We start from the raw sequence: 23,368 nt of genomic DNA, 5'->3' as shown, positions 1-23,368 counted from the left end.
CACCCAGGACTGCTACTTCAATAACAAATGTTGGTTTGGTCCAAAATAATCCATCGTTATATCCGAATAGCGGCGTTTTGTTCGTGCGTTCCAGACACTATCCGAAATAGTAAAGAAGTGTCACGCGCATGGCGCAATTTGTGACAATAAAATTCTAAGTATTCCATTACCGTACTTGAAGCATGTCAACCGCTGTTTAAAATCAATTTTTACGACATTTTTCTCGTAGAAAAGCGATAATATTCCGACAGGGAATCTCCTTTTCGGCAAACAGAGGAAAAAATCCCAAAGGCGGGGGCGGTCGGGGTCACGCGCATAAGCCAGTGTCTCTTGATCGGCCACTTGAGAAAGGCGATAATGTGTTTCAGCCTGGGACTGGAATGACGACATTCTGTTTTTTCCCGGGCTCTGAGAGCCTATGGACGACGTGGGAAGTGTCACGTTAGAGCAGAGATCCTTAGTAAATGATAGAGATGGAAAAGAAGTTCAAGAAATGGTCAGACAGGCCACTTCCTGTAAAGGAATCTCTCAGGTTTTGACCTGCCATTTGAGTTCTGTTATACTCACAGACACCATTCAAACAGTTTTAGAAAATTTAGGGTGTTTTCTATCCATATGTAATAAGTATATGGATATTCTAGTTACTGGGTAGGAGTGGTAACCAGATTAAATCGGGTATGTTTTTTATCCAGCCGTGTCAATGCTGCCCCCTAGCCCTAACAGGTTAACCAGAACATGAATAATATTCAAGGTGGACGAATGCATTCTCTTTTATAACGTATTGGAACGAGGATACCCAACATGAACTCGCGCGCCAGGTGTCTAATGGGCCATCATCGTTCCATGGCTCTTGTTCGGTCAGATCTCCCTCCAGAAGACTCAAAACACTTTGTAAAGGCTGGTGACATCTAGTGGAAGCAATAGGAAGTGCCAAAATATTCCTCAGCCCCTGTGTTTTTCAATGGCATAGGTTTAAAGGTAATACAACACATCAGGTATCCACTTCCAGTCAGAATCTGTCTCAGGGTTTTGCCTGCCAAATGAGTTCTGTTATACTCACAGACACCATTCAAACAGTTTTAGAAACTTTAGGGTGTTTTCTATCCATATATAATAAGTATATGCATATTCTAGTTAATGGGTAGGATTAGTAACCAGATTAAATCGGGTACATTTTTTTATCCAGCCGTGCAAATACTGCCCACTAGCCCTAACAGGTTAATGGTGTCTGTAAGTATAACCGAACTCATATGGCAGTCAAAACCGTGAGACAAATTTTAACAGGAAGTGGATATCTGATGTGTTGAATTACTTTTAAGCCTATGCCATTGAAACACACAGGGACTTATTAATCATTGAGCACTTCCTACGCCATCCACTAGATGTCAACAATCTTTACTAAGTGGTTTGAGTCTTCTACTGTGAAAACTGACCGAACAAGAGGCTTGGAAAGTTGGTCATAAGCGGATGGCCTATACTACTCTGGCGCACGAGTGCATGTTTGGGTACTCTCGTTCCAATACGTTTTAAAAGAGAATGCAATCGTTCGCCTTGAATATTATTGAAGTTCTGATTGAAAAAGGCCCTAATGATTTATGCTATACAACATTTGACATGTTTGAACGAACGTAAATAATCTTTTTCCCCTCATTGGTGAAGACAAGTCCGGCGGGCGACGTTCATGTTTTTGAGTAGCCTACAGGACGTGCTAACAACACGGAGCTTTTTGGACATAAATTATGAGCTTTTTCGAACAAAACTACATTTGTTATGGACCTGGGATACCTGGAAGTGCCTTCTGATGAAGATAATCAAAGGTAAGGGAATATTTACATAGTATTTTTGATTTTAGATCTCTCCAACATGGCGTCTAGTCTGTATCGCCAAGCCTATTTTTCTGAGCACAGGACCTCGTTTATTGCAAAGTGTGAATTCCCAGTAAAGTTATTTTTAAATCTGGCAATGCGGTTGCGTTCACGAGATGTTAATCTATAATTCTTTGAATGACAATATAGTATTTTACCAATGGTTTCGAATAGTAATTATTTAATTTGTTGTGCTGATTGACTGGCGGTATTGGAGGGAAAATATTTTCTCAACATCAACGCCATTGTAAAATGCTGTTTTTGGATATAAATATGAACTTGATAAAACAAAAAATGCATGTATTGTCTAACATAATGTCCTAGGAGTGTGATCTGATGAAGATTGTCAAAGGTTAGTGCATAATTGTAGCTAGTTTTCTGCTTTTGGTGATGCCTGTCTTTGCATTGACAAAACATTACACACAGCTATTTTCAATGTACTGTCCTAACATAATCTAACTTTATGCTTTCGCCGTAAAGCTTTTTTGAAATCGGACAACGTGGTTAGATTAAGGAGATGTTTATCTTTCAAAGGGTGCAAGATAGTTGTATGTTTGAGAAATTTGAATTATGACATTTAATTGTTTTCAAATTTGGCGCTCTTGATATTTCACCTGCTGTTGATAGGGTGTACCAGGGGTGGGACGCTTGCCCATAGAAGTTAACCAACACAAAAACATCCTGTGGCGTTCTGCATTAGCATCGAACAGCCCCCGTGATATGCAACTTTTCAGGGAAGTTAGAAACCATTATACACAGGCAGTTAGCTCCTTGAAAGGCTGGTCCCGTATGCGGGATCAACATCCAGCGAAAAATCAGAGCGCCATATTCATAACCTAACCATAACCAAATCTAACAATTTCTGTTTCTCAAACATAGGATTATTTTACACCGTTTTATAGATACACCTCTCCTGAATCGAACCACGCTGTCCGATTTCAAAAAGGCTTTACAGCGAAAGCAAAACATTACATTATGTTAGGAGAGTATATTGTCAAAATAGCCACACCGCCATTTTCCGACCAACCACATGCATCACAAATAACCAAAAAAAAGGTAAATGAAGCACTAACCTTTGACAATCTTCATCAGATGACACTCCTAGGACATCATGTTACACAATACATGCATTCTTTTGTTCGATAAAGTTCATATTTATATATAAAAACAGCATTTTACATCGGCGCGTGACGTTCAGAAAATATTTTCCCTCAAATGCGTCTGGTGAATCAGCGCTACAATTTACTAAATTACTATTCGAAAACATTTTTAACTTCTCTAGGGCCGGCGGGACGAAATCGTCCCACCTACGTAACAGCCAGTGGAATCCTGTGGCGCGTTATTCAAATACCTTAGAAATGATATTACTTCAATTTCTCAAACATATGACTATTTTACACCATTTTAAAGACAAGACTCTCGTTAATCTAACCACACTGTCCGATTTCAAAAAGGCTTTACAACGAAAGCAAAACATTAGATTATGTCAGCAGAGTACCAAGCCAGAAATAATCAGACACCCATTTTTCCAGCTAGCATATAATGTCACAAAAACCCAGAAGACAGCTAAATGCAGCACTAACCTTTGATGATCTTCATCAGATGACACCTAGGACATTATGTTATACAATACATGCATGTTTTGTTCAATCAAGTTCATATTTATATCAAAAACCAGCTTTTTACATTAGCATGTGACGTTCAGAACTAGCATTTACTAGAATTTACTAACAATTTACTAAATTACTCACGATAAACGTTCACAAAAAGCATAACAATTATTTTAAGAATTATAGATACAGAACTCCTCTACGCACTCGATATGTCCGATTTTAAAATAGCTTTTCGGTGAAAGCACATTTTGCAATATTCTAAGTAGATAGCCCGGCATCACAGGGCTAGCTATTTAGACACCCAGCAAATTTAGCACTCACCAAAGTCAGATTTACTATAAGAAAAATGTTATTACCTTTGGTGTTCTTCGTCAGAATGCACTCCCAGGACTTCTACTTCAATAACAAATGTTGGTTTGGTCCCAAATAATCCATCGTTATATCCAAATAGCGGCGTTTTGTTTGTGCGTTCAAGACACTATCCGAAAGGGTAAAGAAGGGTGACGAGCATGGCGCATTTCGTGACAAAAAAATTCTAAATATTCCATTACCGTACTTCGAAGCATGTCAACCGCTGTTTAAAATCCATTTTTTTGCAATTTTTCTCGTAAAAAAGCGATAATATTCCGACTGGGAATCTGCATTTAGGTAAACAGACGAAAGAAAATAAAGCATGGGGTCGACTCGGGCACGCGCCTAAGCCCATTGTCCTCTGATCGGCCACTTGCCAAAAGCGATAATGTGTTTCAGCCAGAGGCTGCCTCGATATCATTCAGCTTTTTCCCGGGCTCTGAGAGCCTATGGGAGCCGTAGGAAGTGTCACGTTATAGCAAAGATCCTCAGTCTTCAATAAAAAGAGCCAAGATGAACAACAACTTGTCAGACAGGCCACTTCCCATGTAGAATCCTCTCAGGTTTTTGCCTGCCATATGAGTTCTGTTATACTCACAGACACCATTCAAACAGTTTTAGAAACTTTAGGGTGTTTTCTATCCAAAGCCAATCATTATATGAATATTCTAGTTACTGGACAGGAGTAGTAACCAGATTAAATCGGGTACGTTTTTTATCCGGCCGTGTCAATACTGCCCCCTACCCCCAACAGGTTAAAATGTAATATTGTCATTCAAAGAATTATAGATTAACATCTCGTGAATGCAACCGCATTGCCAGATTTAAAAATAACTTTACTGGGAAATCACACTTTGCAATGAAAGGGGATGCTATGCTCAGAAAAATAGGCTAGGCGATACAGGTTAGCGCCATCTTGGAACCATCTAAAATCAAATATACTATTGTAAATATTCCCTTACCGTTGATTATCTTTATCAGAAGGCACTTCCAGGAATCCCAGGTCCACAACAAATGTAGTTTTGTTCGAAAAAGTTAATGTATGTTCCAATAGCTTCTTCTTGTTAGCGCGTTCCGAAGGCTACTCAAAATGTACTGAAGCGCGCGGGACTTGTCATTACGAATGTGCAGAAAATATATTTTTAAGTTCGTTCAAACACGTCAAACGTTGTATAACATAAATCTTTAGGGCCTTTTTCAACCAGAGCTTCAATAATATTCAAGGGGGACGATTGCATTGTCTTACTAAACGTTTCGAAAGGGGAGGGTAGCCATGGGCGCCCGCGTCATAGAAGTATAGGCCCTCCATCTATGACCAACTTCCCAAGCCTCTCTTTCAGTCAGTTTGTACCATAGAAGACTCAAACCACTTTGTAAAGACTGTTGACATCTAGTGGAAGCCTTAGGAAGTGCTCAATGAATCCTAACTCACAGTGTGTTTTATAGGCAAAGTGCTGAAGGTGATTCCACAAATCAGATTTCCACTTCCTGTTAGGAGCTGTCTCGAGGTTTTGACTGCCATATGAGTTCTGTTATACTCACAGACACCATTCAAATAGTTTTAGAAACTTTAGAGTGTTTTCTATCCAAATCTACTAATTATATGCATATCCTAGCTTCTGAGTTTGAGTAGGAGGCCGTTTAAAATGGGTACGTATTTTTTTTTTTATTCGCTGTAGCGCCCCCTATCCTTAAGGAGCTATAAGAGGTTAGAAAAGCCAAGGCTAGCTTTTTCAAGCAGAAATTTGCTTCCTGCAACACATACTGTAAAGTCCATGGATACTGTAAAGTCCATGGAGAATAAGAACACCTCCTCCCAGCTGCCCACTGCACTGAGGATAGGAAACTCTATCACCACCGATAAACCCACTATAATTGAGAATTTCAATAAGCATTTTTCTATGGCTGGCCATGCTTTCCACCTGGCTACCCCTACCGCAGTCAACAGCACTGCACCCCCCACAGCTGCTTGCCCAAGCCTTCTCCATTTCTCCTTCTCCCAAATCCATTCAGCTGATGTTCTGAAAGAGCTGCAAAATCTGGACCCCTACAAATCAGCCGGGTTAGACAATCTGGACCCTTTCTTTCTAAAATTATCTGCCGAAATTGTTGCAACCCCTATTACTAGCCTGTTCAACCTCTCTTTCGTGTCGTCTGAGATTCCCAAAGATTGGAAAGCAGCTGCTGTCATCCCCCTCTTCAAAGGAGGGGACACTCTAGACCCAAACTACTACAGACCTATATCTATCCTACCCTGCCTTTGTAAGGTCTTCGAAAGCCAAGTCAACAAACAGATTACCGACCATTTCGAATCCCACCACACCTTCTCCGCTATGCAATCTGGTTTCAGAGCTGGTCATGGTGCACCTCAGCCACGCTCAAGGTCCTAAATGATATCGTAACCGCCATCAATAAGAAACAATACTGTGCTGCCGTATTCATTGACCTGGCCAAAGCTTTTGACTCTGTCAATCACCACATCCTCATCGGCAGACTCAATAGCCTTGCTTTCTCAAATGATTGCCTCGCCTGGTTCACCAACTACTTATCTGATAGAGTTCAGTGTGTCAAATCGGGGGCCTGTTGTCCGAACCTCTGGCAGTCTCTATGGGGGTGCCACAGGGTTCAATCTTGGGCCAACTCTTTTCTCTGTATACATCAATGATGTCGCTCTTGCTGCTGGTGAGTCTCTGATCCACCTCTACGCAGATGACACCATTCTGTATACTTCTGGCCCTTCTTTGGACACCGTGTTAACAACCTCCAGACAAGCTTCAATGCCATACAACTCTCCTTCCGTGGCCTCCAACTGCTCTTAAATACAAGTGAAACTAAATGCATGTTCTTCAACTGATCGGTGCCTGCACCTGCCCGCCTGTCCAGCATCACTACTCTGGACGGTTCTGACTTAGAATATGTGGACAACTACAAATACCTAGGTGTCTGGATAGACTGTAAACTCTCCTGTACATAGCCCATCTATAATTTACCCAAACAACTACCTCTTCCCCTACTGTATTTATTTATTTATTTTGCTCCTTTGCACCCCATTATTTCTATTTCTACTTTGCACTTTCTTCTACTACAAATCTACCATTCCAGTGTTTTACTTGCTATATTGTATTTACTTTGCCACCATGGCCTTTTTGCCTTTACCTCCCTTATCTCACCTCATTTGCTCACATTGTATATAAACTTATTTTTCTACTGTATGTTTGTTTTACTCCATGTGTTGTTGTATGTTGTCGTACTGCTTTGCTTTATCTTGGCCAGGTCGCAATTGTAAATGAGAACTTGTTCTCAACTTGCCTACCTGGTTAAATAAAGGTGAAATAAAATAAAAACATTGTAGCGCAGCAGGAGAGGGTTTGTTGCTCTAGCACATTCAGAGATCGATTTATAGCTAGTAATCTTTAAAAGTTCACAGATTTTAAACAAACAATAAATATTTATGTTTGTTAAAGAAGGACAATATTAATATAAGATGAAAGGTGAGTTCCTATCGGGTTCAGGAAGCCAAGTTAATGCTCTGTGTGACGTTCACAGCAGTGGGGTCAGATGTTTTGATCAAGAAAGACCTTAAAAAGTATGCACATTTTCTCTGACACTGAACATACAACCATGTATTTTATAAGGAAGATGAAATCTTATAGTTTGTCATTTTATAATTTGATTATACTATTTTTAGAAAGCATATGTAATTTCAAGCCTTATTCATACAGTTTTGTTCAAAAGGAAATACGTCACATAAAACAATTCATATTTTCATCATATTTGTACTGTGTACTTGAGCTGTGTCCTCAAAAGTGACTATACCTGAGCAATTTATACCTATTTTTCCCAGAAATATGTGATTGTAACCTTAATCTAACCTATTAACCTATTGGATTATGCGGCATTACTATTTATTGTTTATGACCCTCTCATGATAAAAAATGACGTAGATTACATTTTAGATTGTACCCCTTTTTGCCCTCAGAACAGCATCAATTAGTTGTGTCATGGACTCCTTTGGGTGGTGGTCATGAACTTTTGTCAGCTGGTGATTGTCAACAAATAACTGCCAGTCCCACAGTAATTGACCTTTAATTAACATAAACACATTTAGCATCTCCTGGCTTCCACACGTCATGTGTCTATTTTCAAAGGATAAAGCTAAGAATATGAACAACTTCATAGTTAAGAACACTATAACAACATGGAAGAAAATGAAACGTATGCAAGAACCAATATCACGCCCTAAAAACACAACCCTATGCAACAATTCTTGAATAGCTTGTCAGAATTCACAGATAAATTGGTCCACATGGAAAACTAAAGGCATAGAAAAAACGTAAATTACTTCGTAGTAGGAAATAAAGCATTAAAATAAAATTGTGGATTGACCAATGTAAGTATTTTGAAATACATGCAACTTAAAAGTTTTATATCACAAAATGTTCATTTATAGATTTTTTTGGACATCTGAGCAATCTTGACGGAATCCTATTCAAGACAAAAAAGGATATCTCTTTAAACTATTGGAACCAAGATTTAAAAATAACTGATATTGGCATAAGATGGAGGGAATGTTGGAACATAACTAATGAAATTACAGTTACCTAAAATGTATGCTTAATTCAGTATAAACACATGTTTAGAATTATGCAAGAGACACAATTTACAAATTCTACAGCACAACGGCAGAGTCATGTCTTAAGTGGAAAACTATCATTGACTCAATAATCCATGCTTTCTGGGAATGTTATAAAGTCCAAAAGCTGTGGGCGGAGGTAGAAAGTTGGCAGTCAGAAGTATTACAATGTAAATTAATTTTTAATCCTTCTGTCTGCATATTTCAAGATATGGCAAATGAGATTTTTATTTTATTTAACCTTTATTTAACTAGGCAAGTCAGTTAAGAACAAATTCTTATTTACAATGATGGCCTACCCCAGCCAAACCCGAACCCGGACAACGCTGGGCCAATTGTGCGCCGCCCTATGGGACTCCCAATCACGGCTGGTTGTGATACAGCCTGGAATCGAACCAGGGTCTGCCTTAGATGCTGCGCCACTCGGGGGCCCAATGGATTTGACGATACTTTTCTCGTCAATCATCTTGAAAAAAATGTATACTTAAAAACTGGAAATCTACCAATGCTCAGTCATTAACACAATGGAAAGTGTGAATGCTTTATTATCTATATATGGAAAGTGTGTGGGCGAAGGAGAGAAACGAAAAGGTGCAGTTCGAGGCCATGTGGCGGAGACAGATGTGGGAGCTGGAGATGGGGTTGTGAGCATATGGGTCTGGGCAGGTGTGATGTAGTGGACATTTGTGTGATGTTGAGGTTTGTATGTTTTGTATTGTTTAAAAAATGTAATTAAATATTTGAAAAACAAAACGAACGCTACTTACTTCAAGTTTTTAGGCTTGCTGCATATGGAGATATCAGAGAAGTTAAGTATTTCTACTTTCCTGCAGTAACTGTATTATATTTTGTCATAATTCTTGCCAATGCTTTGCTTATTGGAGTTATCTGCATTGAAAGAAGCCTTCTTGAACCCATGTATCTGTTTCTATGTGCTTTGTTTGTTAATCAGTTGTATGGGAGCACTGGTTTGTTTCCTGCTCTCATGTTTTACTTACTTTCTGACACACATGATATTTCCCTTCTTTATTGTTATCTCCAGATTTATGTGTTGTACACATACGCTATAACATAAAAAAATGTATTTAACAGTTATGTCCTATGAGAGGTACGCTTTTACAAAAAAGGGTCCAAAAAGGTGTCCCCATAGAAGAACCCTTTTTGCTTCCAGTGTCACGGTTGTCGTTGGGAAAGGAGGACCAAAATGCAGCAGGTATGTGCTTGCTCATCTTGAACTTTTATTAACTCAAAAGTGAACACCAAAATAACAAAACGAACTCGTGATCAACGAAACAGTCTTCTCAGGCTCACACACGCTAGACAAGAAACAATCTCCCACAAAACCTACACCAAACAATTACCCATATATAGGACTCTCAATCAGAGGCAACGAGGAAGCACCTGCCTCCAATTGAGAGTCCCAACCCCCCCCATTAACCTAACATAGAAATACACTCACTCGACTAAACATAGAAATACCTAAAACATAGAACATAAACCAAAACCCGGAAATAATAAATCAAACGCCCTTCAACAAACACACCACCCCGAACCACATAAAACAAATACCCTCTGCCACGTCCTGACCAAACTACAATAACAGGACGTGGCCAGGACGTGACATCCAGTTAGAACTCTTTTGGGTTGCATGTAGAAACCTCTTTTTTTAATTTCACATTTATTTAACCAGGTAGGCCAGTTGAGAACAAGTTCTCATTTACAACTGTGACCTGGCCAAGATAAAGCAAAACAGTGCGACACAAACAACACAGAGTTACACATAGGATAAACAAAACGTACAGTCAATAACACAATAAAAAAGTCAATATACAGTGTGTGCAAATGTAGTATGATTAGGGAGGTAAGGCAATAAACAGGCCATAGTGGCGAAACAATTACAATTTAGCAATTAAACACTGGAGTGATAGATGTGTAGAAGATGAATGTGCAAGTAGAGATACTGGGCTGCAAAGGAGCAAAAAATAAAAAACAATACAGGGATGAGGTAGTTGGGTGGGCTATTTACAGATGGGCTGTGTACAGGTGCAATGATCGGTAAGCTGCTCTGACAGCTGATGCTTAAAATTTGTGAGGGAGATATAAGACTCCAGCTTCAGTGATTTTTGCAATTCGTTCCAGTCATATGCAACAGAGAACTGGAAGGAAAGGCGGCCAAAGAAGGAGTTGGCTTTGGGGATGACCAGTGAAATATAACTGCTGGAGCATGTGATACGGGTAGGTGCTGCTATGGTGACCAGTGAGCTGAGATAAGGCGGGGCTTTACCTAGACTTATCGATGACCTGGAGCCAGTGGGTTTGGCAACGAATATGAAGCGAGGGCCAGCCAACGAGAGCATACAGGTCACAGTGGTGGGTAGTATATGTGTCAGAAGGTGAGTGAACCATTTGAACATGTGGTGGTTGATTGTGTTGGACCGTTAACAATGTTTTCGAATAGTAATTTTGTAAATTGTAGCGCTGATTCACCAGAAACATTTGAGGGAAAATATTTTCTGAACGTCACGCGCCGATGTAAAATGCTGTTTTTACATATAAATATGAACTTTATCGAACAAAAACATCCACACAGCATGATGCTACCAGCACCGTGTTTCGCCGTAGGGATGGTGCCAGGTTTCCTCCAGGCGTGATGCCTGGCATTCAGGCCAAAGAGTTCCATCTTGGTTTCATCATACCAGAGAGTCTTGATTCTCATTGTCTTAGAGTTCTTTTGGTGCCTTTTGGTGAAGTCCAAGTGGGCTTTCATGTGCCTTTTACTGAGGAGTAGCTTCCGTCTGGCCATTCTACCATAATGGCCTGATTAGTGGAGTGCTGCAGAGATGGTTGTCATTCTGAAAGGTTCTTCCATCTCCACGGAGGAACTCTGGAGCTCTGTCAGAGTGACCATCGGGTTCTTGGTCACCTCCTTGACCAAGGCCCTTCTACCTTGATTGCTCAGTTTGGCCGGGCAGCCAGCTCTAGGAAGAGTCGTATTGGTTCCAAAATTCTTTCATTTAAGAATAATGGAGGCCACTGTGTTCTTGGGGACCTTCAATGCTGCAGAATTTGTTTGGTACCCTTCCCCATATCTGTGCCTCGACACAATCCTGTCTCTGAGCTCCATGGACAATTCCTTCGACCTCATGGCTTTGTTTTTGCTTTGACATGCTTTGTCAACTGTGGGACCTTGTACAGTATAGACAGGTGTGTGCCTTTCCAAATCACGTCCAATCAAATGAAAATACCACAGTTGGATTCCAATCAAGTTGTAGAAACATCTCAAGGATGATCAATGGAAACAGGATGTACCTGAGCTAAATTTCGAGTTTCATAGCAAAAGGTCTGATTACTTCTGTAAAGAAGGTATTCCTATGAAAACCTGTTTTCGCTTTGTCATTATATGGTATTGTATGTAGATTGATGAGGATTTTATTTATTCAATCCATTTTTGAATAAGGCTGTAACGTAACAAATTGTAAGTCGCTCTGGATAAGAGCGTCTGCTAAATGACTTAAATGTAAATGTAAATATTACACAAATTAAAATACACACCCTGTTGGTTGTCATGATGCTGTAATACTGTAGTGGATAACATATACAGTAGCAAGGTACCTGTCATAGGACAATTGCTGAATTCAATGGTTCCATGTGTACATGCAAAATATCTGTAGGTAATATCACACAGTGGAAACTGTATGGTCATCTGAAACCAAATGAGTCATGAGAGCAGGAAACAAACCAATAATACATAAAAAACAAGGACGAGAAGCGAGGCGATCCTCTCTGTCGGCGCCATCTTGCTGACTATTATTGGTGTCATTGGAGTTCAAGTAAACTCACTGCTGTATACTGTTTTTTTTCTTTCTTTAAAGGCTATAGAAGGTCAGTGATGTGACAGTAGCTTAGTGTGGAATAGCCCACTGACACAGAACATACAGTTGTAGGCATATGTCTATACCACAGCAGTCTGGAGAAAGATACAAGGTGATCTAGGCTTACATGCTCTTTAAGACAAATCTTGTTTTATATACCTCTATCGGTACTATTAGGAAAATGATGAACTCAACACAATTCACGTAATTTATACTAGCTGGATATAATGACAGTTGACACTGAAAGTACTAGTATTTCATTACAATAACTGTCTTATGCATCTCCGTAGTTTTTGTGAACACAGTGCTTATTGTGGTTATTTGTATGGAGAGAAGCCTTCACTAACCCATGTATCTGTTTCTGTGCAGTTTGTTTGTAAATGACTTGTATGGTAGCACTGATTGACCAATGTAAGTATTTTCAAATACATGCAACTTAAAAGTTTATGCTCTGGGTTGATATCGCGCTGTGCAGGTGTTGTCCGAGCTAAGGTTGGCTGATGACTGGGAAAAAGGCGAAGACCACTAGCCGTGGCTAACAAAGACTAGTAGCTAGTTAGCTGGATAGCGGCTGATGAAAGTTCCAGTTATAAGGAATAAAAATAGCAGATCCGTACCACATTGGGTGAGGCGGATTGCAGGAAAGTATAATTCGTTTGTAGATAGAAAGTGAGATTAAGATATATATGAAAAAGACTGGCAATTTACACGGGATAAGACAAAGACAAATACACATGTCCAACTGTATCGCCATCTTGGAAGTACTTTTGTTTAAAGGGGTTCTACCTGTAACCAAAAACTGTTCTTCAAAGGGTTCTCCAATGGGGACAGCCAAAAAAACATTTTATGTCCTAGATAGCACCTTTTTTGTAAGAGTGTACATGTCTATCCTCTATGGTATAACAATATTATGACTCCTAAAATAATTTGTGGCTTAATTCTGATGTCCTGGTTGTATTCTTTTTTCATGAACGCAATCCCTCAGTTTGTGACTGCAATTTTGTGGTAACATTACAGAGAATGTATTGTGATCTCCTTGGTACTCAACCTTACCTGTTCAAATACGATGCTTAATAACATGTGGGGTCTTGATGGAACTGTGCTTTCTTTGGCTTGTACTATAGTTCTTACAATATACTCATACAGTTGAAGTCGGAAGTTTACATACACTTAACTCGTTTCTCAACCACCACAAATTTCTTGTTAACAAACTATAGTTTTGGCAAGTCAGTTAGGACATCTACTTGGTGCATGACACAGATACTTTTTCCAACAATTGTTTACAGACAGATTATTTCACGTATAATTCACTGTATCACAATTCTAGTGGGTCAGAAGTTTACATACACTAAGTTGACTGTGCCTTTAAACAGCTCGGAAAATTCCAGACAATGATGTCATGGCTTTAGAAGCTTCTGAAAGGCTAATTGACATCATTTGAGTCAATTGGAGATGTACCTGTGGATGTATGTCACGCCCTGACCAGGTGAACTCGGGTATTTTGGGTCAGGGTGTGTCATGTTGGGTATTTTTCCTTGGTTTGTTTTCTATGTTAGCGTTATAGCCTTGTGTTAGCTCTATGTGGTTTATTTCTATGTTGGGTTCTGTCGATTCCCAATCAGAGACAGCTGTCGCTAGTTGTCTCTGATTGGGATCACATTTAAGTTCCTTTTTTCCCCACGCTGTTTGTGGGGTGTTGTCTCTTTGTTTTTGAGCAGTTAACGTATCGGCATTTTCTTGATTTTGTGTACGTGTTTATTTCAGTGTAAAGAATAAACATGTGTTCGCTCCCAGCTGCGTTTTGGTCCGCTTCCTCATCACCCGACGTCGATCGTTACAGAACACCCCACCAAACCAGGACCAAGCAGCGGGAGGATAAGGAGCGCGAGAGATGGGCTCGCGAGGGGAAGGAGTTCTGGACCTGGGAGGAGATCATGTCGGGGAAAGGACCCTGGCGAAAGGATTCCCAGGTCGAGGAGGTAATGCCAGCCAGTGGACGGAGTCGCAGGCGGCGGTCGAGGAGGCCTGGAAGACACCCCCAAGAATTTTTTTTGGGGGGGCTAATGGGGTGGTCCGGAAGGGCAGAGGAAGAGCCCAGACCACTGCTCTCGTGGGGGATGACGGCGGAGGAGGAAACGGAGATGAGGCGGTTGATTGAGGACCTGCTGAGGGAAGATCTGGTGGAGGAGCCATGGGATGCGGAGTTGCGCGCTGTGTCGCCAGTGCGCCCGCACAGCCCGGTGCATCCGGTGGACATGCCCAGCACATGCCGTGCTAGGATGGGCATCCAGCCAGGACGAGTGGCTAAACCGGCTCCACGCTTCAGTTCACCAGTGCGTGTTCACAGTCCTGTCTGGCCCATCCCTGCTCCCCGCACCAAGCCCACGGTGCGTGTCCACAGTCCTGTCCGGCCCGTCCCTGCTCCCCGCACCAAGTCAGTGGTGCGTGTCCCCAGTCCGGCCCGGCCCGTTCCTGCTCCCCGCACCAAGCCAGTGGTGCGTGTTCCCAGTCCGGCCCAGCCCGTCCCTGCTCCCCGCACCAGGTTAGTGATGCGTGTCCCCAGTCCTGTCCGGCCCGTCCCTGCTCCCCGCACCAAGTCAGTGGTGCGTGTCCCCAGTCCGGCCCGGCCCGTCCCTGCTCCCCGCACCAAGTCAGCGGTGCGTGTCCCCAGTCCGGCCCGGCCCGTTCCTGCTCCCCGCACCAAGCCAGTAGTGCGTGTTCCCAGTCCGGCCCGGCCCGTCCCAAAAGAAATCAGCCAAGATCTCAGAAAAAAACTTGTAGACCTCCACAAGTCTGGTTCATCCTTGGGAGCAATTTCCAAACACCGGAAAGTACCATGTTCATCTGTAAAAACAATGGTACGCAAGTATAAACACCATGGGACCACGCAGCCGTCATACCGCTCAGGAAGGAGACGCATTGTCTCCTAGAGATGAACGTACTTTGGTGCGAAAAGTGAAAATCAATCCCAGAACAAAAGCAAAGGACCTTGTGAAGATGCTGGAGGAAACGGGTACAAAAGTATGTATATCCACAGTATAACGAGTCCTGTATCGACATCACCTGAAAGGCTGCTCAGCAAGGAAGAAGCCACTGCACCAAAACGCCATAATAAAGCCAGACTAATGTTTGCAACTGCACATGGTGACAAAGATCGTACTTTTTGGAGAAATGTCATCTGGTCTGATCAAACAAAAATAGAACTGTTTGGCCATAATGACCATCGTTATGTTTGCAAGCCAAAGAACACCATCCCAACTGTGAAGCAAGGGGGTGGCAGGATCACTTTCTGGGGGTACTTCGCTGCAGGAGGAACTGGTGCTCTTCACAAAATAGATGGCATCAAGACATCAGTCAGGAAGTTAAAGCTTGGTCGCAAATGGGTCTTCCAAATGGACAATGACCCCAAGCATACTTCCAAAGTTGTGGCAAAATAGCTTAAGGACAACAAAGTCAAGATGTTGGAGAGGTCATCACAAAGCCCTGACCTCGATCCTATAGAAAATTTGTGGGCAGAACCGAAAAAGCGTGTGTGAGCAGGAGGCCTACAAACCTGACTCAGAACTTCCAAAGTTGTGGCAACATTCCTCCCAGCTCTGTCAGGAGGAATGGGCCAAAATTCTCCCAACTTATTGTGGGAAGCTTGTGGTAGGCTACCTGAAACGTTTGACCCAAGTTAAACAATTTAACTTGTTTGGGATAGGAGGCAGTAGTTTCACGGCCGGATAAAAAACGTACCCAATTTAATCTGGTTACTACTCCTGCCCAGAAACTAGAATATGCATATAATTAGTAGATTTGGATAGAAAACACTCTAAAGTTTCTAAAACTGTTTGAATGGTGTCTGTGAGTATAACAGAACTCATATGGCAGGCCAAAACCATGAGAAGATTCCATACAGGAAGTGCCCTGCCTGACAATTTGTTGTCCTTCTGCTGCATCTCTATCGACATTACAGCATCTGTGCTGTAACGTGACACTTTCTAACTCTTCCATTGGCTCTCTACAGCCGCCAGAAAGTGGAATGGGGTGTCTGCTGTCTCTGGGTAAAGTACAGCAGCTCTGTTTGTGAGTGGTCAGCCTGGGGACAGTGAGACTGGAGATGCGCGGTCACGAGACTTCTCCATTTTTTTCTTTCAGCCTTTGAATGAATACAAAGTTGCCCAGTTGGAATATTATCGCTATTTTACGAGAAAAATAGCATAAAAATTGATTTTAAACAGAGTTTGACATGCTTCTAAGTACGGTAATGGAATATTTCGATTTTTTTTGTCACAAAATGCACTCGTGCGTCACCCTTCGGATAGTGACCTGAACGCACGAACAAAACGGCGGTATTTGGATATAACTATGGATGTTTTGGAACCAAAACAACATTTGTTTTTGAAGTAGAAGTCCTGGGAGTGCATTCTGACGAAGAACAGCAAAGGTAATCCAATTATTCTAATAGTAATTCTGAGTTTAGGTTGTCCCAAACATGGTGGGTGTCAAATTAGCTAGCCGTGATGGTCGAGCTATGTAGTCAGAATATTGCAAAATGTGCTTTCACCGAAAAGCTATTTTAAAATCGGACATAGCGATTGCATAAAGGAGTTCTGTATCTATAATTCTTAAAATAATTGTTATGTATTTTGTCAACGTTTATCATGAGTAATTTAGTAAATTCACCGGAAGTTTGCGGTGGGTATGCTAGTTCTGAACATCACATGCTAATTTAAAAAGCTGGTTTTTGATATAAATATGAACTTGATTGAACAAAACATGCATGTATTGTATAACATAATGTCCTAGGAGTGTCATCTGATGAAGATCATCAAAGGTTAGTGCTGCATTTAGCTGTGGTTTGGGTTTTTGTGACATATATGCTTGCTTGGAAAATGGCTGTGTGATTATTTGTGTCCATGTACTCTCCTAACATAATCTAATGTTTTGCTTTCGCTGTAAAGCCTTTTTGAAATTGGACAATGTGGTTAGATTAACGAGAGTCTTATCTTTAAAATGGTGTAAAATAGTTGATTGTTTGAGAAAATTGAAAAAAAAATTGAATTGTGGTATTTTAGTTGGCTTTGTATTTTGCGCCGTGCGATGCCATTGGCTGTTGGCTAGGGGTTCCGCAGGTGGAACGGGGTTCCGCTAGCAGAACGTCTGTCCTCAACAGGTTAATAAACTATTATAATCGCTTCCTCCCTAACCTCTCTACCCTCTTAGCTCCTCTGCATCAACTGTTAAGGAAGGATGTGGCCTGGAAATGGTCAGAAAGACAGGAAGAAGCTTTTGCAAAGTCAAAGGTGTTACTGCAATCAGCTGAAGTGCAAATGCACTACTCAGCAGACAGAGACCTCATCTTATCGTGTGATGCCTCTGCGTATGGTGTGGGGGCGGTGCTATCACACCGGTTGGAGAATGGTGCAGAGAAACCTATCGGGTTCATGTCAAGAACGTTGTCGCCAGCGGAGAAAAAGTACTCTCAGCTGGACAAGGAAGGATTGGCTGTCATAGATGGAATACAGATATTCCACAAGTACTTATACGGGAGAACATTCACTATTGTGACCGTCCATAAGCCTCTGATCTCTCTGTTCCATGAACAACAGCCAGTACCACAAATGGTCTCTCCAAGAGTTCAACGATGGGCTATGTGGCTCAGGGCCTATGAGTACAGAATAATTTACAAACCAGGTAGATACCATGGGAATGCTGATGCTCTGAGTAGGCTGCCCGTTCCAGAAATCATTATTCAGGAAGAAGAAAATGATCAGGTTTGATGATCAATGTGTTGGATGATGCACCGGTGAACACAGCACAAATCAGGCAATGGACTTCTAAGGATGTGATGCTATCACAAGTGCATGAATTTATCCTGAAAGAATGGCCTACAGTGACAGAGCCTCAGATCATGCCTTACTACGCTCGCCGCTTGGCTTTGAGTGTTCGAGATGGGTGTGTTCTGTGGGGTTCAAGAGTAGTTATCCCACCACAAGGGCGGGGGTATGCTACTGAAGTTGTTGCATCAGTCACATCCAGGTATGTCGAGAATGAAAGGCCTAGCGAGGTCATACGTCTGGTGGCCAAAGATGGACCACAATGTGGAAAATTGTGCAGATTGTCAGAGTAACAGGAAGTCACCCCCCACTGCGCCATTACCTCCATGGGAATGGCTAGAAAAACCATGATCACGACTACATGTGGACTATGCTGGACCTTTCCTAGGAAAAATGTTCCTTGTGCTGATTGATTCTCATTCAAAGTGGATGGATGTTTACCCCATGAACACATCCACGTCGTCAGCTACGATTGAGAAGTTGAGACAAAGCTTCAGTGTTATGGGATTGCCTCAAATGTTGGTTAGCGATAATGCTACTTGTTTTACAAGCACTGAATTCACAAGTTTCATGAAACAAAATGGAATTCAGCATGTAACGTCGGCCCCTTTTCACCCATCTTCAAACAGATTAGCAGAACGTGCGGTTCAGACCTTGAAGGAGGGGATGAGGAAGATGAAAGGGCCCAGCATTGAAACAAAGGTGTCAAGATTCTTGTTTAGCTACAGGATTACTCCTCAAGCTACAACTGGGTTGTCACCTGCAGAAATGTTGATGTCAAGGAGGTTAAGATCAACCTTGGATCTCATCAGACCAGACCTGAAAGTGAAAATACAACAAAGGCAATGGAATCAACAATGTAATCATGACAACCGAGCCAAACTCATAAGTTTCTCACCTGGAGATGATGTCTATACAATAAACTTTGGGTTTAGTCCTAAATGGATTCCAGCTACCATTGAGGATTGCTCAGGACCAATATCCTATACTGTGATCATCGGAAGTGGACAAATACTAAGGAGACACGTGGATCAGATCTGATCTCGAATTCCAGCTTCATCTGGGGATCTGGATCAATGTTTAAATGAGCAGAAACAGACATTGGAACGTTCCCCAGAGTTGCAGTTGGACAAACTGCCTGAGACCAACAATGCTCAACTTCCTGAGCCCACCAGTCCGGGACGACCTACTCATGTGAAGTCTCCACAAAAGGACTTTGTTTCACCATCAAGGGGTGAAGAGCTGGTGGCACCAGCTACACCACCTCTGAGACGCTCTATTAAAGAGAGACGTCCGCCAGACTTTTTCAGATCCTAAAGGAGATCATGTTTAAAAAAAGAATAATATGAAAATAGCATAGCTCAGAAAGGAATCAAGTTGGGTTATGAGCTTTAAATGGGGGGGGTGTAGTAGCCTGGTATATTTGTTTACCAATAGATGGCATTATTGTCTCAAAATGGTGGTTTGCTTTCCGCTATCTGTAGGCATTTCCTATGTCTGCCTATATAACTGTGATATAAGAAAGCTGCAGGTAGCTTAACTTCTCTAGGGCCAGTGGGACGATTTCGTCCCACCTACGTAACAGCCAGTGGAATCCCGTGGCGCGTTATTCAAATACCTTAGAAATGCTATTACTTCAATTTCTCAAACATATGACTATTTTACACCATTTTAACCTGTTAGGGCTAGGGGGCAGTATTGACACAGCCGGATAAAAAACTTACCCGATTTAATCTGGCTACTACTCCTGCCCAGTAACTAGAATATGCATATAATTATTGGCTTTGGATAGAAAACACCCTAAAGTTTCTAAAACTGTTTGAATGGTGTCTGTCTTATAGTAAATCTGACGTTGATGAGTGCTAAACTTGCTGGGTGTCTAAATAGCTAGCCCTGTGATGCCGGGCTATCTACTGAGAATATTGCAAAATGTGCTTTCACCGAAAAGCTATTTTAAAATCGGACATATCGAGTGCATAGAGGAGTTCTGTATCTATAATTCTTAAAATAATTGTTATGCTTTTTGTGAACGTTTATCGTGAGTAATTTAGTAACTTCACCGGCAGTGTTCGGTGGGAATGCTAGTCACATGCTAGTCACAGTGTGGTTAGATTAACGAGAGTCTTATCTTTGAAATGGTGTAAAATAGTAATATGTTTGAAAAATGTAAGGTTTTGCATTTCTAAGGTATTTGAATAACGCAAGCGTCCCACCTAGCCCATAGAGGTTAAAGACAAGACTCTCGTTAATCTAACCACACTGTCCGATTTCAAAAAGGTTTTACAACGAAAGCAAAACATTAGATTATGTCAGCAGAGTACCCAGCCAGAAATAATCAGACACCCATTTTTCAAGCTAGCATATAATGTCACATAAACCCAAATCACAGCTAAATGCAGCACTAACCTTTGATGATCTTCACCAGATGACAATCTTAGGACATTATGTTATACAATACATGCATGTTTTGTTCAATCAAGTTCATATTTATATAAAAAAACATCTATGACGTCAAATCCGATTCAAAAGTCGAACAGACACGAGATGGCTCGTGCGAGCAAGATGGAACATCATTGCGCAAGCAAACACTGAGTCGAATTAAACTTGAGAGCTTTGAACGAACAGAACATCATTGTCACATATCAAAAAGAAAAATGTCTTAAAACCTGTTAGGGCTAGGGGGCAGTATTGACACGGCTGGATAAAAAACATACCCGATTTAATCTGGTTACCACTCCTACCCAGTAACTAGAATATGCATATACTTATTACATATGGATAGAAAACACCCTACATTTTCTAAAACTGTTTGAATGGTGTCTGTGAGTATAACAGAACTCAAATGGCAGGTCAAAACCTGAGAGATTCCTTTACAGGAAGTGGCCTGTCTGACCATTTCTTGAACTTCTTTTCCATCTCTATCATTTACTAAGGATCTCTGCTCTAACGTGACACTTCCCACGTCGTCCATAGGCGCTCAGAGCCCGGGAAAAAACAGAATGTCGTCATTCCAGCCCCAGGCTGAAACACATTATCGCCTTTCTCAAGTGGCCGATCAAGGGACACTGGGCTTATGCGCGTGACCCCGACCGCCCCCGCCTTTGGGATTTTTTCCTCTGTTTGCCGAAAAGGAGATTCCCTGTCGGAATATTATCGCTTTTCTACGAGAAAAATGTCGTAAAAATTGATTTTAAACAGCTGTTGACATGCTTCGAAGTACGGTAATGGAATATTTAGAATTTTATTGTCACGAATTGCGCCATGCGCGCGACACTTCTTTACTATTTCGGATAGTGTCTGGAACGCATACGAACAAAACGCCGCTATTCGGATATAACGATGGATTATTTTGGACCAAACCAACATTTGTTATTGAAGTAGCAGTCCTGGGTGTGCATTCTGACGAAGACAACAAAAAGTAATCAAACTTTTATAATAGTAAATATGATTATGGTGAGTGCTAAACTTGCCGGGTGTCTAAATAGCGAGCCCGTGATGCCTGGGCTATGTACTTAGAATATTGCAAAATGTGCTTTCACCAAAAAGCTATTTTAAAATCGGACATATCGAGTGCATAGAGGAGGTCTGTATCTATAATTCTTAAAATAATTGTTATGCTTTTTGTGAACGTTTATCGTGAGTAATTTAGTAAAATGTTAGCGAATTCCCCGGAAGTTTGCGGGGGTATGCTAGTTCTGAACGTCACATGCTAATGTAAAAAGCTGGTTTTTGATATAAATATGAACTTGATTGAACAAAACATGCATGTATTGTATAACATAATGTCCTAGGGTTGTCATCTGATGAAGATCATCAAAGGTGAGTGCTGCATTTAGCTGTCTTCTGGGTTTTGGTGACATTATATGCTGGCTTGAAAAATGGGTGTCTGATTATTTCTGGCTTGGTACTCTGCTGACATAATCTAATGTTTTGCTTTCGTTGTAAAGCCTTTTTGAAATCGGACAGTGTGGTTAGATTAACGAGAGTCTTGTCTTTAAATAGCTGTAAAATAGTCATATGTTTGAGAAATTGAAGTAATAGGATTTTTAAGGTTTTGAAAATCGCGCCACAGGCTGCAAGTGGCTGTTACGTAGAGAGATTAAACAGTACATATAGAGAGAGGTTAAAGGCCTAGAGAGGTTAAACAGTACATATAGAACTGTAAGGAAAGAAACATTTGAACGCATTAAATTGTCCACCAGCAATAGTCACTTGTCATTGTCAAGTTTTCACTCATTTCTTTTTTAAATTGCTCTCACTCAAGTCTTAGCACCTTTGGGTTTGGATTTCAGGCTGATGGGGGCCTGAAATCACTTTCACTGGAGTGATGGAAGAACGATCAAATTCCTGCCATCGGCCGGTCAAGTGTTGTGATTGGCTCTTACGAGCCTTCTGTTTGCGATGGACTGCGTGGCAGTCTTCAGCAGTAAGAGCCAAATGACTTGGGGAAATCCAGCAGCTTGATAATCCAATGAATTAGGAAATCAATTGTAATAGGTATACTATACCTTGAGTTGAGTGGAATCGACCTGTTAAAGATCACCATGTAATTGCTTGTTAACCAGCAACGTTCGTCTGTAAAACAAAAATCACAGTCAGCTCTAGAAAACACCATAAAATGAGTCTACTAATTGAAAGCAGGAGCCAATATTTAAGGGATTAAGCCCAAGGACACACACACACGGCACATTCAGTACATACAGTGCCTTCGGAAAGTATTCAAACCTGTCACGCCCTGGCCATAGAGAGGGTTTTATTCTCTATTTTGGTTAGGCCAGGGTGTGACTAGGGTGGGCATTCTATGTCCTTTTTTCTATGTTTTTGTATTTCTTTGTTTTGGCCTGGTATGGCTCTCAATCAGGGACAGCTGTACATCGTTGTCGCTGATTGGGAGCCATACTTAGGTAGCCTGTTTTCCTTTGGGTTTTGTGGGTGGTTATTTTCTGTTTCGTGAGTATTACTTGACAGAACTGTTTGGCTGTCGTTTTTGTTATTTTGTTTAAGTGTTCACCAGAAATAAATACATGATGAGCACTATCCACGCTGCGCCTTGGTCTACTCTTTCAGGCGGTCGTTACAGAACCACCCACCTTCAACGGACCAAGCAGCGTGGTATGGAGGAGCAGTGGGTTCAGGACTGCTGGACTTGGGAAGAGATACTGGACGGAAAGGGACCCTGGAGACAGGCTGAAGAATACCGCCGCCCGCCGGA

Source organism: Salmo salar, chromosome ssa20 (assembly GCF_905237065.1).
Source record: "Salmo salar chromosome ssa20, Ssal_v3.1, whole genome shotgun sequence".
NCBI classification, from domain to species: Eukaryota; Metazoa; Chordata; class Actinopteri; order Salmoniformes; family Salmonidae; genus Salmo; species Salmo salar.
This window is presented reverse-complemented; position numbering follows the sequence as displayed.